This window comes from Lissotriton helveticus, chromosome 6 (assembly GCF_964261635.1).
Source record: "Lissotriton helveticus chromosome 6, aLisHel1.1, whole genome shotgun sequence".
NCBI lineage: Eukaryota > Metazoa > Chordata > Amphibia > Caudata > Salamandridae > Lissotriton > Lissotriton helveticus.
In genome coordinates this window covers 1,637,981,230-1,637,994,175 of record NC_136067.1, presented here as the reverse complement: position 1 = coordinate 1,637,994,175, position 12,946 = coordinate 1,637,981,230, and the positions used below count along the sequence as shown (strand labels likewise).

At 44.9% G+C, this 12,946-nt stretch overlaps 1 protein-coding gene across 2 annotated transcripts in view; it reads right to left on the bottom strand.

The window, feature by feature from the left end:
• The window catches only part of ACYP2 (acylphosphatase 2), a 760,277-nt gene that overhangs the window by 679,777 nt on the left and 67,554 nt on the right, over window positions 1-12,946 (bottom strand). The gene's annotated exons all lie outside the window — the stretch shown is intronic.

Sequence of the window (12,946 nt, the reverse complement as noted above, 5' to 3'; positions counted from 1 at the left end):
ACACAGACAGAGCCACGCACACACACAGACAGGGCCACGCACACACAGACAGAGCCACGCACACAGAGGCACAGAAAAACCGGGATGACAAGCAGGGAACAGAGGCACAGAAAAACCGGGGGAACAGAGGCACAGAAAAATCGGGGGAACAGAGGCACAGAAAAACCGGGATGACAAGCAGGGAACAGAGGCACAGAAAAACCGGGATGACAAGCAGGGAACAGAGACACATAAAAAACGGGATGACAAGCAGGGAACAGAGGCACCGAAAAACCGGGGGAACAGAGGCACAGAAAATCCGGGATGACAAGCAGGGAACAGAGGCACAGAAAAACCGGGATGACAAGCAGGGAACAGAGGCACAGAAAAACCGGGATGACAAGCAGGGAACAGAGGCACAGAAAAACCGGGGGAACTGAGGCACAGAAAATCCGGGATGACAAGCAGGGAACAGAGGCACAGAAAAACCGGGAAGCAAGCAGGGAACAGAGGCACAGAAAAACCGGGGGAACAGAGGCACAGAAAAAACAGGGGAACAGAGGCACAGAAAAACCGGGATGGTTCAGGGGGAAGACATCATATGTTCTCAGTCTGCCAATGGAGTGGAGTGGCATATGCCACTACAATGCAAGCTTTAGACTCTCTACACAACAAAAACTGCTCTAGCTTTTGACCAGGGTTGCCTGCCTGGTAATCTGTGATGCCATCTTCAGTTCCCGGCTTGCACCACAAGCTCTGCGAAGCCCATTTTACCAAAAGTGATTTCATCTTATAAATAGGGAGTGCAACTTTCCACTGTGGACAAAGTTGCAAAGTTGGACCTCAGGCTGCTACAGCACCTCCACAGAGTCAAAACTCGGCAGGGCTGAGATTTCCCTGACAATCTGCGGATTACTTTATTAAATCCCAACCGCTCCCCCAACGTCCACAATCCAACTAGCCCCCTCAACCACTGACAACAGCAGATTCCTCCCCATAGGGATCACATTTGTTCCTTATGTAGCACTTCTCTGTAGCCTGATACATCCATTAATTTTTTATATCGACCAATCTCCATTTCAGTTCAAGCAGCTCCTGCTTATCTGAAGGAGCTACGACTGTGTACCGAGGTCCCTCTGCACAAACAGCAGTATTTACAGCTGTAAGTGATTAACACATATTAGCATTAATAAATACCAGTAGCGCGCGCTGAAACTAAACAAGGAGTGAAAAGCGCAAATCGGCCACAGGCGCTTGCCACTGAATATTATAGTGACATCCGGGAATAAAAATGCAAATCTGCTACTTTATGGAAGGCGGTTTTGCAATATGTGTTAACGACAGCACAACAGCTGCTCCCAGAAGTTTTGCCAGTGGCGCATTTCTCAGCCAACGATGACAAATGACGCTCTGCGCGCTCGGATCAATATTTAAAAGGGCGGAAAAGTAAAACTGCAAAGCTCACAGTGTGGCGCGAGGCTGAGTGAAGAGGGCCCGCGGCAAAGCGCGCGAGACATGCCACGGGTGCACATAAACATAATACAGATACAGCAGCAGCACCGAGGTGAAGCGCCCCCCTACCTGTGCCAAGACATCGCCAGGTCTGCGGAGCGCCCGCAAGGCGCCGATCAGGGAGATCCCAGACTGCGGCAGGCTCCGACAAGGGGAGGGGGAGGGAGGAAGGAAGGGGGAGGCACCAGAGGGAAAGAGAAGAGGTGGGAAGAGACGGGGCAGGAGGAGGACACCAGGGGAGGAATCGTGAAGAGAAGCGCCAGCCATTTGCATTTAAGCCCCATCCTTCTCAGACGGGGGGGGGTGTTTTTTCATGATGACGTCACAGCGAGAAAGAAACGAAAAAACATGCACCCGAATCTGGAAAAGACAGGGCTTAAAGGGAGTGACGCCCCTCTCCTCCAATGGCTGGCCAGTATTTATGAGGCCAGCCAATGGAGAAGAGGGGCGGGTAAATGCCCCGTACTAAGAAACATTAAATCTTCAGACCGAACTGCGCAAGCGCAGCCTACGTTCCTCGACCTAAAAAGGAAACACACTGGCAAAGGCACATATTGTCACATAACATGGGCCCATAACAGACCTGATATTAGTATATCATCTTCGTGGCCCACCCATCACAGACAGGAAAAAAAACATGTATTGTCCCATATCACCACATTTCAACTCCACCTCCCTCCAGCATCCAGTAATAGCTTTGACATAGATCATGCATAAGTATCAGGAGACATTTGTGGGAACTCTGTAGCAGCATCGGATGGGGTACTGAGATAATGAACAAAGGGTTCCCAGAAGTCCCTGGGTCAGGAAGCTTGCAGTATCTCCTCTGCATATGTCTCCAGCGTCTCCTTGCAGTATGTCATGTCTGATATCCAATCTTTGAAATGCGGTGGGCGCTTGTCGCCCCATCTTATTGCTACCCTGCGTTTGGCCAGCAACAGAGCAACTGCCAGCAGCTTCCGTTTCTTGGCCAGTTTCAGCCTGTGGTTCCCTAGTAAGCATATTTGAGGAGTATTTGGGATGGGTTCAGAGAGCATGGTCGTGAGAGTGTTTGTAATTTCTTGCCAGTAGGCTTGAAGTGGTGGGCATGACCATGCCATGTGCAGGAAGTCTGCGCGTAATAAAAATATAATTGGAGATCCGGTGCCCCAAACCCCCCTAGAAGATATGGTTTGGTGAAAGTTTTCCAGCCCACTCTCGCCTGTTTCCCAGCCCATGTAAGTAGTTGCATGGCTGATCTCAATTTGGAAAAAAAGCTTGTGTAAGCCATATTGGGATATTCATAAATAAATATAGAAATTTTAGTAGAACTACCATTTTTTTGTATAGCGATCCTATCTGCTAGAGATAGTGGCAATCTTATCCAGGGGTCCACTTGTTCCTCTAGTTTCATTATGGCCCTACCGTAGTTTTCCCTAATCACCGTTTCGGGATCACAGTGTATCCATATACCAAGATATTTCAACTGGGTCAGTATGCTATTGGAGTGGAAATTCCAGATCAGGTTGGGTTGTGGCGGGCGTGAGTGGTATAACCATTTATTTATCCCAATTGATTCCTAGTCCCGCGGATTGTTCAAATCGAATGTATTCCCTGATGTGCGAGTTTAAGTGTAGATTCAAGTGGCGTGTGTAAAGAACCATGTCATCTGCATAGAGAGATCTGCTGATTGGGCAGAGGTAATATTGCAGGGCAGACTCCGGGTGTAATTGGCGAATATTACAGGCCAGGGGCTCTAGCGCTAACGTAAAGAGAAGTGGCGAGATCGGGCACCCTTGCTGTGTTCCACGACTGATGTTGATTGGGGTGGAAGTGTTCCATCGCAGGAAGGGTTCTGGGAATCCCATCCGGCGAAGGACAGTTAGCATGAACACCCACTCCACAGAGTCGACATTTTTCCACTGTATGCCACTACACTCTATGCTATTCCATAGTATGCCACACCAGTGTATGCTATTCCACTCAACTCCACACTGTTCCACTGATGTCACTCCACTGTAATCTAATACACTTTACGGCAACTCACTCTGCGCTATTCAACTCTATGCCACTTCATTGTACACCACTCCACTGTACATTACTACACTCCATGTCACTGTACTATATGCTATTCCACTCTAACCTACTTCACTGTATGCCATTCCATGCAATTCCACTGTACGCTCCTCCACTGTATGCACCTCTACGCCATTCCACTGTATGCCACCCCACTGTACGTTATTCAACTTAAAGCCACTCCACTGTATGCTATCCCACTCTATGCTATTCCACTGTACGCCACTACACTGTACACTTATACACTGTACTCCAGTCCAGTGTATGCAACTCGACTGTATGCCACTCCAGTGTATGCAACTACACTGTACGCCACTCCGCTGTATTCTACTTCAGCCTGTGCTATGCCACTTTGCGCCAATGCAATGTACGTCACTCCAATCTATGCATTTCCACTCTATGCCACTCCACTGTACGCTATTCCACTGTGTGGCACCTTCCTGTACGCTAGTCTGCTGTGCTGTACTCCACTCCACTCCACTGTATGCTTTTCCACTCTACCCTGCTGCACTGTATACCTCTCCAGTCTAGAACAATCCACTGTACGCCAGTCCTCTCTATGCTGCTCCACTCTATGCTATTCATTCTACGCTATTTCACTGTATGCCACTCCATTATACGCTATTTCATTGGACGTTACTCCACTCTATTCTATTCCGTGTGCCACTCCACTGTACGCTGCTCAACTGTGCCCCGCTCCACTATATGCTATTCCAGTGTATGCCACTCTACGCTACTCCACTCTACACCACTCCAGTCTATGCCACTCTAGTCTACTCCACTCTACAAATCTCTACTCCGCTGTATGACACTCTTCGCCCCTCCACCAAATCTCTACTCTGCTGTACATTACTCCCCTGTACAACATTATATTCCAGTCTATGACAACAGACAACACTATAGTCCACCCTATGCAACTCTACCAAACTGCACTCCACTCTAAGACATTCGATTCCAAGACACTGTAGGCAACTCCCTCTATGGCACTCCACCAGAATTTGGTCTACTTTACTCTATACCACACTACTCCACTTTACTTGACTCTACTCCACTACTCCTCTATGCCACTCCATGTCATTTTCCACTCAACAGCACTTAATGCCACTTGACTCTACAACACTCTATGCCACACTCTACTCTACTCTACTCAACTACACTCAACAACACTGTACTCCACTCAATCAATCAATACATTTATCTGGATTTGTAAAGCATGGCTAATCAACCATGGGGGTTTCCAGGCGCTGAGAGTACTGCTGCTGATGCTTAGTCGAACTTTCAGGTCTTGAGTCCTTTTCTGAATTCCAGTAGAAAATATGAGGTCTGTGGGTGAAGAGGTAGGTCAGTCCAGGACTTCGCCACGAGGTAGGAGCGTCCTCCACTGCTGCTGTGGTGAATGTGGTGAATGTGGGGGTGTGGGCGATAACGAGAGAGGCGGTGCGCAGGTGTCTGGAGTGATGGCGGAAGTTCAGTCAGTGGTTGATGTACTATGGTCCTTGGTTGTGGAGGGCTTCTCTTCTGAATGGGGAGCCTGTGGAGCTTCTTGAGGTGAGGGGTGATGTGGGTCCGCTTGGGGAGGTCTAGGATGAGTCTGGCGGCTGCTTCTGAATCATCTTCAGTCTCTTGATGAGGTGCAAGGTGATTCCTGCATTGAGTGTGTTACCGTAGTTCAGTCGGATGGTGACCAGGGCCTGTGTGACGGTGCATCTGCTGTCGATGGGGAGCCATTTAAAAATCTTGCGGAGGTATGAGGAAGCAGGCGGATGAGACTGAGTTGATTTGTTTTTTCATGTTGAGCTTGCTGTCCATATTGATGCTGAGGTTGCGGGCGTAGGTGGTCGGTGTTGGTCTGGGTCCTAGTCTGAGGGCTACCAAGCGGTATTCCATTGGATGGTGTTTCCAGAGATCAGCACTACTGTCTTGTCTGTGTTGAGTTGTAGACAGTTGTTCCATCCATTGAGCGACATTTGTCATGCATCTGCTACAGTTTGTCAGTGTTGTGGAGGGATCTTCTGATAAGGAGATCATGAGCTGTGTATCAACGGTGTAGGATACAATGTTGTGTCCATGTGATCATACAACATTGGTCCGGGGAGTCATGTAGGTGTTGAACAGGGTCGGGCTGAGGGATGAGCCTTGAGGGACACTGCAGATGTTGTTCTTAGGTTCTGAGGTGTAGGGTGGGAGGCAGATTCTCTGTGTTCTGCCTGCGAGGAAGGAGACAATCCATTCGAGGGCGTCTCCTTGGATTCCCATGTTGTGGAGCCTTCTGATCAGGGTGTGGTGTGATACTCGGTCGAACACTGCTGAGAGGGCAAGGAGGATCAGAGCCGCCACTTTACCTTGGTCGAGGATGGATCTGAGGTCATCTGTGGCTGCAATCAGGGCGGTTTCGATGCTGTGGTTTGTGCAGAATCCAGATTGGGATGTGTCCAGAAGGTCGTGGTTTTCCAGGTGTTTTGTAAGTTGGCGTTTGATGGCCTTCTCAAGGACTTTGGCTGGGAAGGGGAGCAGAGAGATAGGGCTGTAGTTCCTGAAATCGTTGGGGGCGGATGGTTTCTTGAGTAGGCATCTGACATCTGCATGCTTCCATTCTTTGGGGAAAGTGGCCATGGTGATCGATGCGTTGAGGATAGAGGTGAGCTCACTCCTATTCGTCTTTCTCCCAAGGTTGAAGATATAGTGGGGGCACGGTTCTTTGGGTGCTCCTAAGTGGATGGAGGTCATGATTGGCTGTGGTGTCTTGCATTGTGAGCTGGTCCCAGGTGGTGAGTAGGTAGTCATGTTCTTCATTCGTGGTATCAAGATGGCTGAGGAGGTTGGTGTCTTGGGGATCGAAGTTTCTGTAGATGGTGGAGATCTTGTGGTGGAAGAAATCTACCAGGGAGTCACAGATTTCCTGTGAGGAGGTAATGATGTTTCTGGTGGCTGGGAGGTTGAAGACCTCTTTGACGATGTTGAAGAGCTCCTTCCCGTGGTTTGAGTTTGCTTCGATGCGGTAGGCAAGGGTGCTTCTTTTCATCTTTTTTAGGAGTTGGTGACCACTCTATGCACTCCACTCTATGACAGTTTGTCACACTGTATGACACGGCATACCACTCCTCTCTAACACTTTACTCCACTCTATGCTATGCCAGCACAGTGTACTCCACATCACTGTACCAGACACCACTCCACTCTATGATGCTTTAGTCAACTCTACGCTACGCCCCTCCACTCCGCAGTATGACAGTTTACCCCAAGCTATTCCACTGTACACGGATCCACTCTATAACACTCTTCTACACTCTATGCCACTGTACTACACTGTGTAACCCTACACTCAAATGTATAACACTCTACTCCACTATGCCACTGTAAGAAACTCTACTTAACTCCATGCTACTCTACTCACTCTAAGACCTCAACTACCTCAATGCCACTATACTGTACTCTATGACACACTACTCCACTGTACTCCACTACTCGACTATACGCCACTCCACTCAATTCTAAAGCACTCTGTATCACCACACTCTTCCACACTCTACAACACTGTACTGTATGCCACTCAATGCTAGAACATTCTACTCCACTTTACTCTACTGTACGAAACTTTCCAGCAATTTACAACACGCCACTCCACTCTACCATACAACACTCCGCTCTATGACACTTTACTACACTGTATTATATGCCAAGCCATTCCACGTCGCTATACTGTACAACATAACACTACACTGTATTACAGTTTACTCCACTCTATGCTACGTGACTCTAATGAACTCCACTCCACTGTATGATACTTGAGCCCAATCTATGCCACTGTTCGACACTCTACTCTACGCCGGTCCACTGTGCGATGCTAGACCCTACTGTACTCTATGCCACTCCACTCTACAGGACTCTACTACACCCTAAACCACTATATGACACTTTACTCCACTCTATACTCAACCACTCTATCCCACTCTACTGCACTGCATGACACTGTAGCAAATGCCACCTCACTGTACAACACTCCACTCCATTATGACACGGCACTCCACCCTACGACACTCTCCTATATTCTACGACACTGTACCACTGTACAACACACCACTGTACAACACTCCACTGTACAATACTACAATACTCTCTGCCACTCTACTGGACGACACTCCACAACTCTGAACTGTACTCCACTCTATGCCATTACATTTGACAACACTCTTCACCACTCTATGACAATGTAAGAGACTATACTTGACACTCAACTGCAAAACACTGCAGTCAATGACACTCCACTGTACGACACTCAACTGTACTGTTAGACACCCCACGCCGCTGTACAACATCCCACTCTATGACACTCCACCCCACTATACAACACACAACGTCTCTCCTCTGTACAACACTTTACATACATATACGCAATGGCACTCCACTCTACTGCACTCTACAACATTAGACACTATGACAATAAACTCTATGATATTGTCCTTCACTATACTCTATAACACTACACTTAACACTCAATTAAATGACACTCAACATTATGAAAAAACTAAAGGATAAGGATGAGTTATAGTTAGGAAGCTTTTATTTATTCCTTCTATACAAACCCTGCTTAAACTATTCAAACATTAGAAATTCTAAAGTAATAGTTATGACCAAAATTTCTAACTCACGCGCTGCCTTCAATTTACTACAAGTCACGCACCTCCGTACAAAGTCTTGGCACCTCATTCGTCACACTAAATTAACTGTAACTTGCCCCTTCTCCGTGTATTCATTATCGCCATGCATATTTCAGGACCTATAGCATGTGAAATTATAGCATTGATAACAACACCTATGATATCTGAAATTACATTATTTCAGAGAACACGCTGCATGGTAGAGTGGCGAGCCTTATTTCTGACTGAGTATATAGGTTTGTGCCTGTTGTGCAAGGAGAGCTGCATAAAGAACTAGACATTGATGAATATCACAAGACGTAGTGAATCCTGCAACCAGATAAATAGGGGAATTCACTAGGCTGTTAAACAGGAAAGTACGGTAAAATGTTTAACTTTCTCTATTAACATTGAAGTGTTCCAAAAACAAACATCTTTCAATTCAGCAGGATTAAGTGTGGATGGAGGCTGTTCTGTACACTCACAAGATGCAGAATGTGACAAGAAACTGATGTGCTACAAAGTAAGAGAGCTGAAAAAGATATTTAAAAGCAGAGTTACAAGTGACAGTACTATTAGGCGTTTGCAGTCTGATTAAAGATTAGAACGCAAAACATAACACTACAAAAAAAGAGAAAGTAAGCACACTTAAGTGGAAATGTAAGTAAATACTCGGACCTCATATTGGATTTTGTGGTGTTAACCTTCATTTGCCTGTTTTGCGGTGTGCCATAGTAAATGGGCCACGTGATGTGTTAAGTGTGGACGATCAAAACATAATGCAGAATTTAACAGCTCTACCGTTCTTTCTCTAGCTACCTGGAGAACCAGTACTGTAGTGGGAGTAATGGAGAAAAATAATTTGCTCATTAAGCCAGAGTGTGTGGGAGTAACCTAAGCTCAGAAAGTAAACTATTAATATTGGTGCACTGTTTCGGGCCAGATATATGCTCACCTACCTAACTTAAGTAATGAAGCTGCAGGATTAAATTAGTACAAGAAACCTATAACTAAAAACTCTACCTGCATTATTTTCCCAAAGTGAGAACTATACTTGAACTGTTCCCCTTTGGAAAGAGAGTACAACGGAATAGATGGTTAGTTTAAGAGTGCATAACAGAACAAAACAATTTGGAAATTGAGTAGATGAGAGTACCAGGGTTTAGTTCATGTTAGGGTGTATTAATGGTAAGGTAACGGATGAAAGATGATCCTTTACTTAGTGAAGGTGTAATTCTGTCATAATGTATGCATGCATTGAGGAGATAAAGAAAAAAAATGGTTAGAGAGGAAATATACAAGTAAAAATCATAAGGCAAGATGTGAAGGGAGAGCAATCACAAAAAAATCCTCATGGTGTGAAGGTACAAAGAAAGAAGGCATTTCAAGGAAAATCTGACAGATGGGGCTTATAGGGACAAGTAGCCAACAATAAAGATTCCTCAGCTGTAAAAGCGATCTGTAGTAATTTTAGACAAAAAAGGTCATTGTGTCAAATGCTTCAGAGAAGAAAAAAATATAAGAAAAGGCAATAAAATAATTGAGAATTGAATAAGGGGAAGAAAAGTACATGCAGGAGACAAAGAAAATGGTCCGTAAAACAATGGTTACATAGAGGGTGCAAAAATAATTATGCTGATTAACTTAAGAGCCTGACTGAAATTAATATTTAAAGAGACATGTCAGAGAAAGACAAAGTGAAGTTATTTAAGTCAGATGTGAATCAAGGAGGGTATGGTGGAGAACCGAAAAAGAGTGTTAAGATATTTCAAGGGATGCCTAGAGTACAAAAGATATACTGCTGGGAAGATATGCTAGTCAGATAGAGGGGGCTGTGTTAGAAGTTGGCATCACCAAAAAGATTGATGGGTGTTACAAGAGCTGAACTCTATCCCACCAATAATGCTTAGACCCTAATTACGAGTCTGGCGGTCAGAGTACAGCCAGGCTTGCGGGGCGTGGCGGTCCAGCCACCACCACACCGGCGGTCCAACCACCCCATTACGAGTTGGCCGGTCGGACTGCACTGGGTTTGCTCTGGGACTGCCGACACCCCCAGGGAACTGCCATTCTCTGGAGGTGGTGTGGCGGTTGGGAGGCTGCAATATGCTTGGCGGAACCGCCACAGTCCCGCCAACCATATTATGAGTTTACTCTCTTTCAGTGTTTACATGGAGGTTCTTACTTCATGTAAACCCTGGAGAAGAAACAAAGGGGTCCTCCAAGGCCCCCTGTGCCTCGTACGCTTGTGGATGCACACAGGGGGGTATAACATGCGCCCCCCTGTGCACATTCAAAACAGTTTCAGACCTGCATGGACGTTGGAGTCCATGCAGTGCAGGAACCTTGTTGTGCTGTCCCGTTGCGGTACCTTTTTCAAAGGCCCCACTGCATTTGAAAGAGGCCCCGCAGCGGAACCGGCACGCCAAATTAAAAAGAATTATCGTATTTTGGAACGGCAGACTTTTATAGTAAGTTTGGACCATTCATTGCAAATAAGACACACAATACGAGGAATCTGCTCAGGAAGAAGGCAGATTCAAATGGCAAGAGAAACATGGTTAGGAATCTGTAATATTCAGAAATTTTTTGTTATAAGTTGCAAATGTAAAAAGTTTTGACCCAAATAAAGTCAGTGTGATAGTAACAACCCATTAAGAGGAGTATTGATGTAAGGCAGAAGTGGGGAAGAAACAGCAATAATATTTGCTTCAAGAGTTCTTAGAGGGGCAAAAATTAAATATTCGGCATTAGAAAGAGAAAGTATATCAAGCTATCGATAAATTTTACAAGTTTGTTTGGTAAACAATATTTACAGTAATAAACTGGAACACAAACCATTTCAAGAAACATTTCGCAAAAATGGATTGGTTGTATTATCAAATCATATTTGCAAGTGTGTGTTGCCAGTGCAGGAACAGGAGTTTGTACTAAGCTACTTACTGGGAGTTAAAAATCACATCGCAGACTGTCCTTCCAGATTGGATTGTGAAGATAAAAATGAAATGCATGAGAAGGATGACAAAGAAAAGAAAAACTAGGCCCTGGGGTGATACTAGAAGAAGACTAGAAAGAAGAAGCAAGTAAGCAGGCAGTTTTACAAGAAGTGTTCAAAAAACATAAAAGAGGAGTGGAGAGGGAAAGTTAAACATAGAATAGCAAGTAAGAGGTTTTGGTGGATGGGGTGAATCAAAAAGGAATGGTTAAGTGTACAGATGAGAGAGACTAGATCTCTCAAGCTGCTTCAGGAACAGATTAGTAGATTCAGCTCATTAGGGGCGTATGGACATGAGTAAGAGTAAATGAAGGCTGGGAGGGTAATTGGTGGCCAGTGATAGACAAACCAGTAGAAAGAGTGGTAAAGGAGTGTGTAGAACACAATCAAAGTTATAAAAAATACAAGCCCAACATGCAACTTATGGCTTGCAGTAATTTACCAGGAAGAACATGGGATGATATGTTTCTACATATAATAAGATCGTTACTGGAAGTTATACAGGGAGATTTCATAATAGTATTAAATAGCATTTATTCTAAGTGACCAGAATATAGGCTTGTTAACTACAGAGACAAAAACAGCGATTTATGTTCTTTAAAGCTTAAACTAAGTGCTCTTTATCAAACAGAGGCAAATGGAATGGGTGAGAGACTGAATAAAGCAATAATGTAAGGGTAACAGTTGGCAACAAGTAATGGGTGAAATTAGAGGAAAGTGTTGCACAGGAGAATAGAGGTGTGCATGAGGCCTCCTCATGCTGTCACTGCCTTGAACTGTTTAGAGGTGAAAAATCTAGCATACTAGTGAATCCAGAATGGGTGAACCAAGGGAAAGAAATGTGGAAACATCTCAAGAAGGATGGTGATGGAAAAGAGGATCGATTTAGAGTAAACAAAATCATGTGGTTACCAAAGTTTGCGTAGAGAAGGTGAAAGTAAAAAGGTCAGAAGTAACCAGAAATTATCCACATTTTCAACCATTTACAGGGATGAAACTGCTCACAAATGCTGTTGAAACAGAGAATTCATGTGTTATACCTGTCAGTCTCAGGGTGGTCTTCCCCCAAATGTTCAGCCTTACGCCTCAGTTTTTGTTGATCACGTTTTGGCCTTAAGACTCTCTAAACTTTACGACTGCTCACCAATGCTAAAGTGTGTGTGTTCACACCCTGAATCATGGGAGCACTGGCTTACACCCAACTGGCACATTTCATTTACTTGTAAGTCTTCCGTAAAGTGGTACTACCTGTAATGAGGGTCTATAAATTAAATGCTACTAGTGGGTCTCCAGCACATATTGCGCCATCCCCTTAAGTAGCCTTGTAACCATGTCTTTGGCGTGCCATTGCAGCCTGTGTATGCAGTTTTAAACTGCCATTTTGACCTGGACAACAAACATTTTGCCAGGCCTACATCTTCCTTTTTAATACATATAAGTCATCTCTAGGGTAGTACCTAAACAGCCCATAGGGCAGGGTGAACGGTATCTAAAAGGGTGGATATGTACTTTTAACTTTTACATGTCCTGGTGGTGAAAAACTCTTACATCTGTAGCAAGCATGCCTCGCCCATAGGTTAAAATTGGGTTACCTTAATATATTTAATAAGTGATAACTTTCATTTGGGAGCATGGAGGAATGTCGTGTTTGGTGTATAAAGAATTGACATTTTAAACCCTCTTTAATAGTAAAGTCAGGTTTTAAGTCACACTTCTGAAAACACCCCTTTTAAAAAGATGGCATTTTCTTGTGTCAGCCATTTGGTTC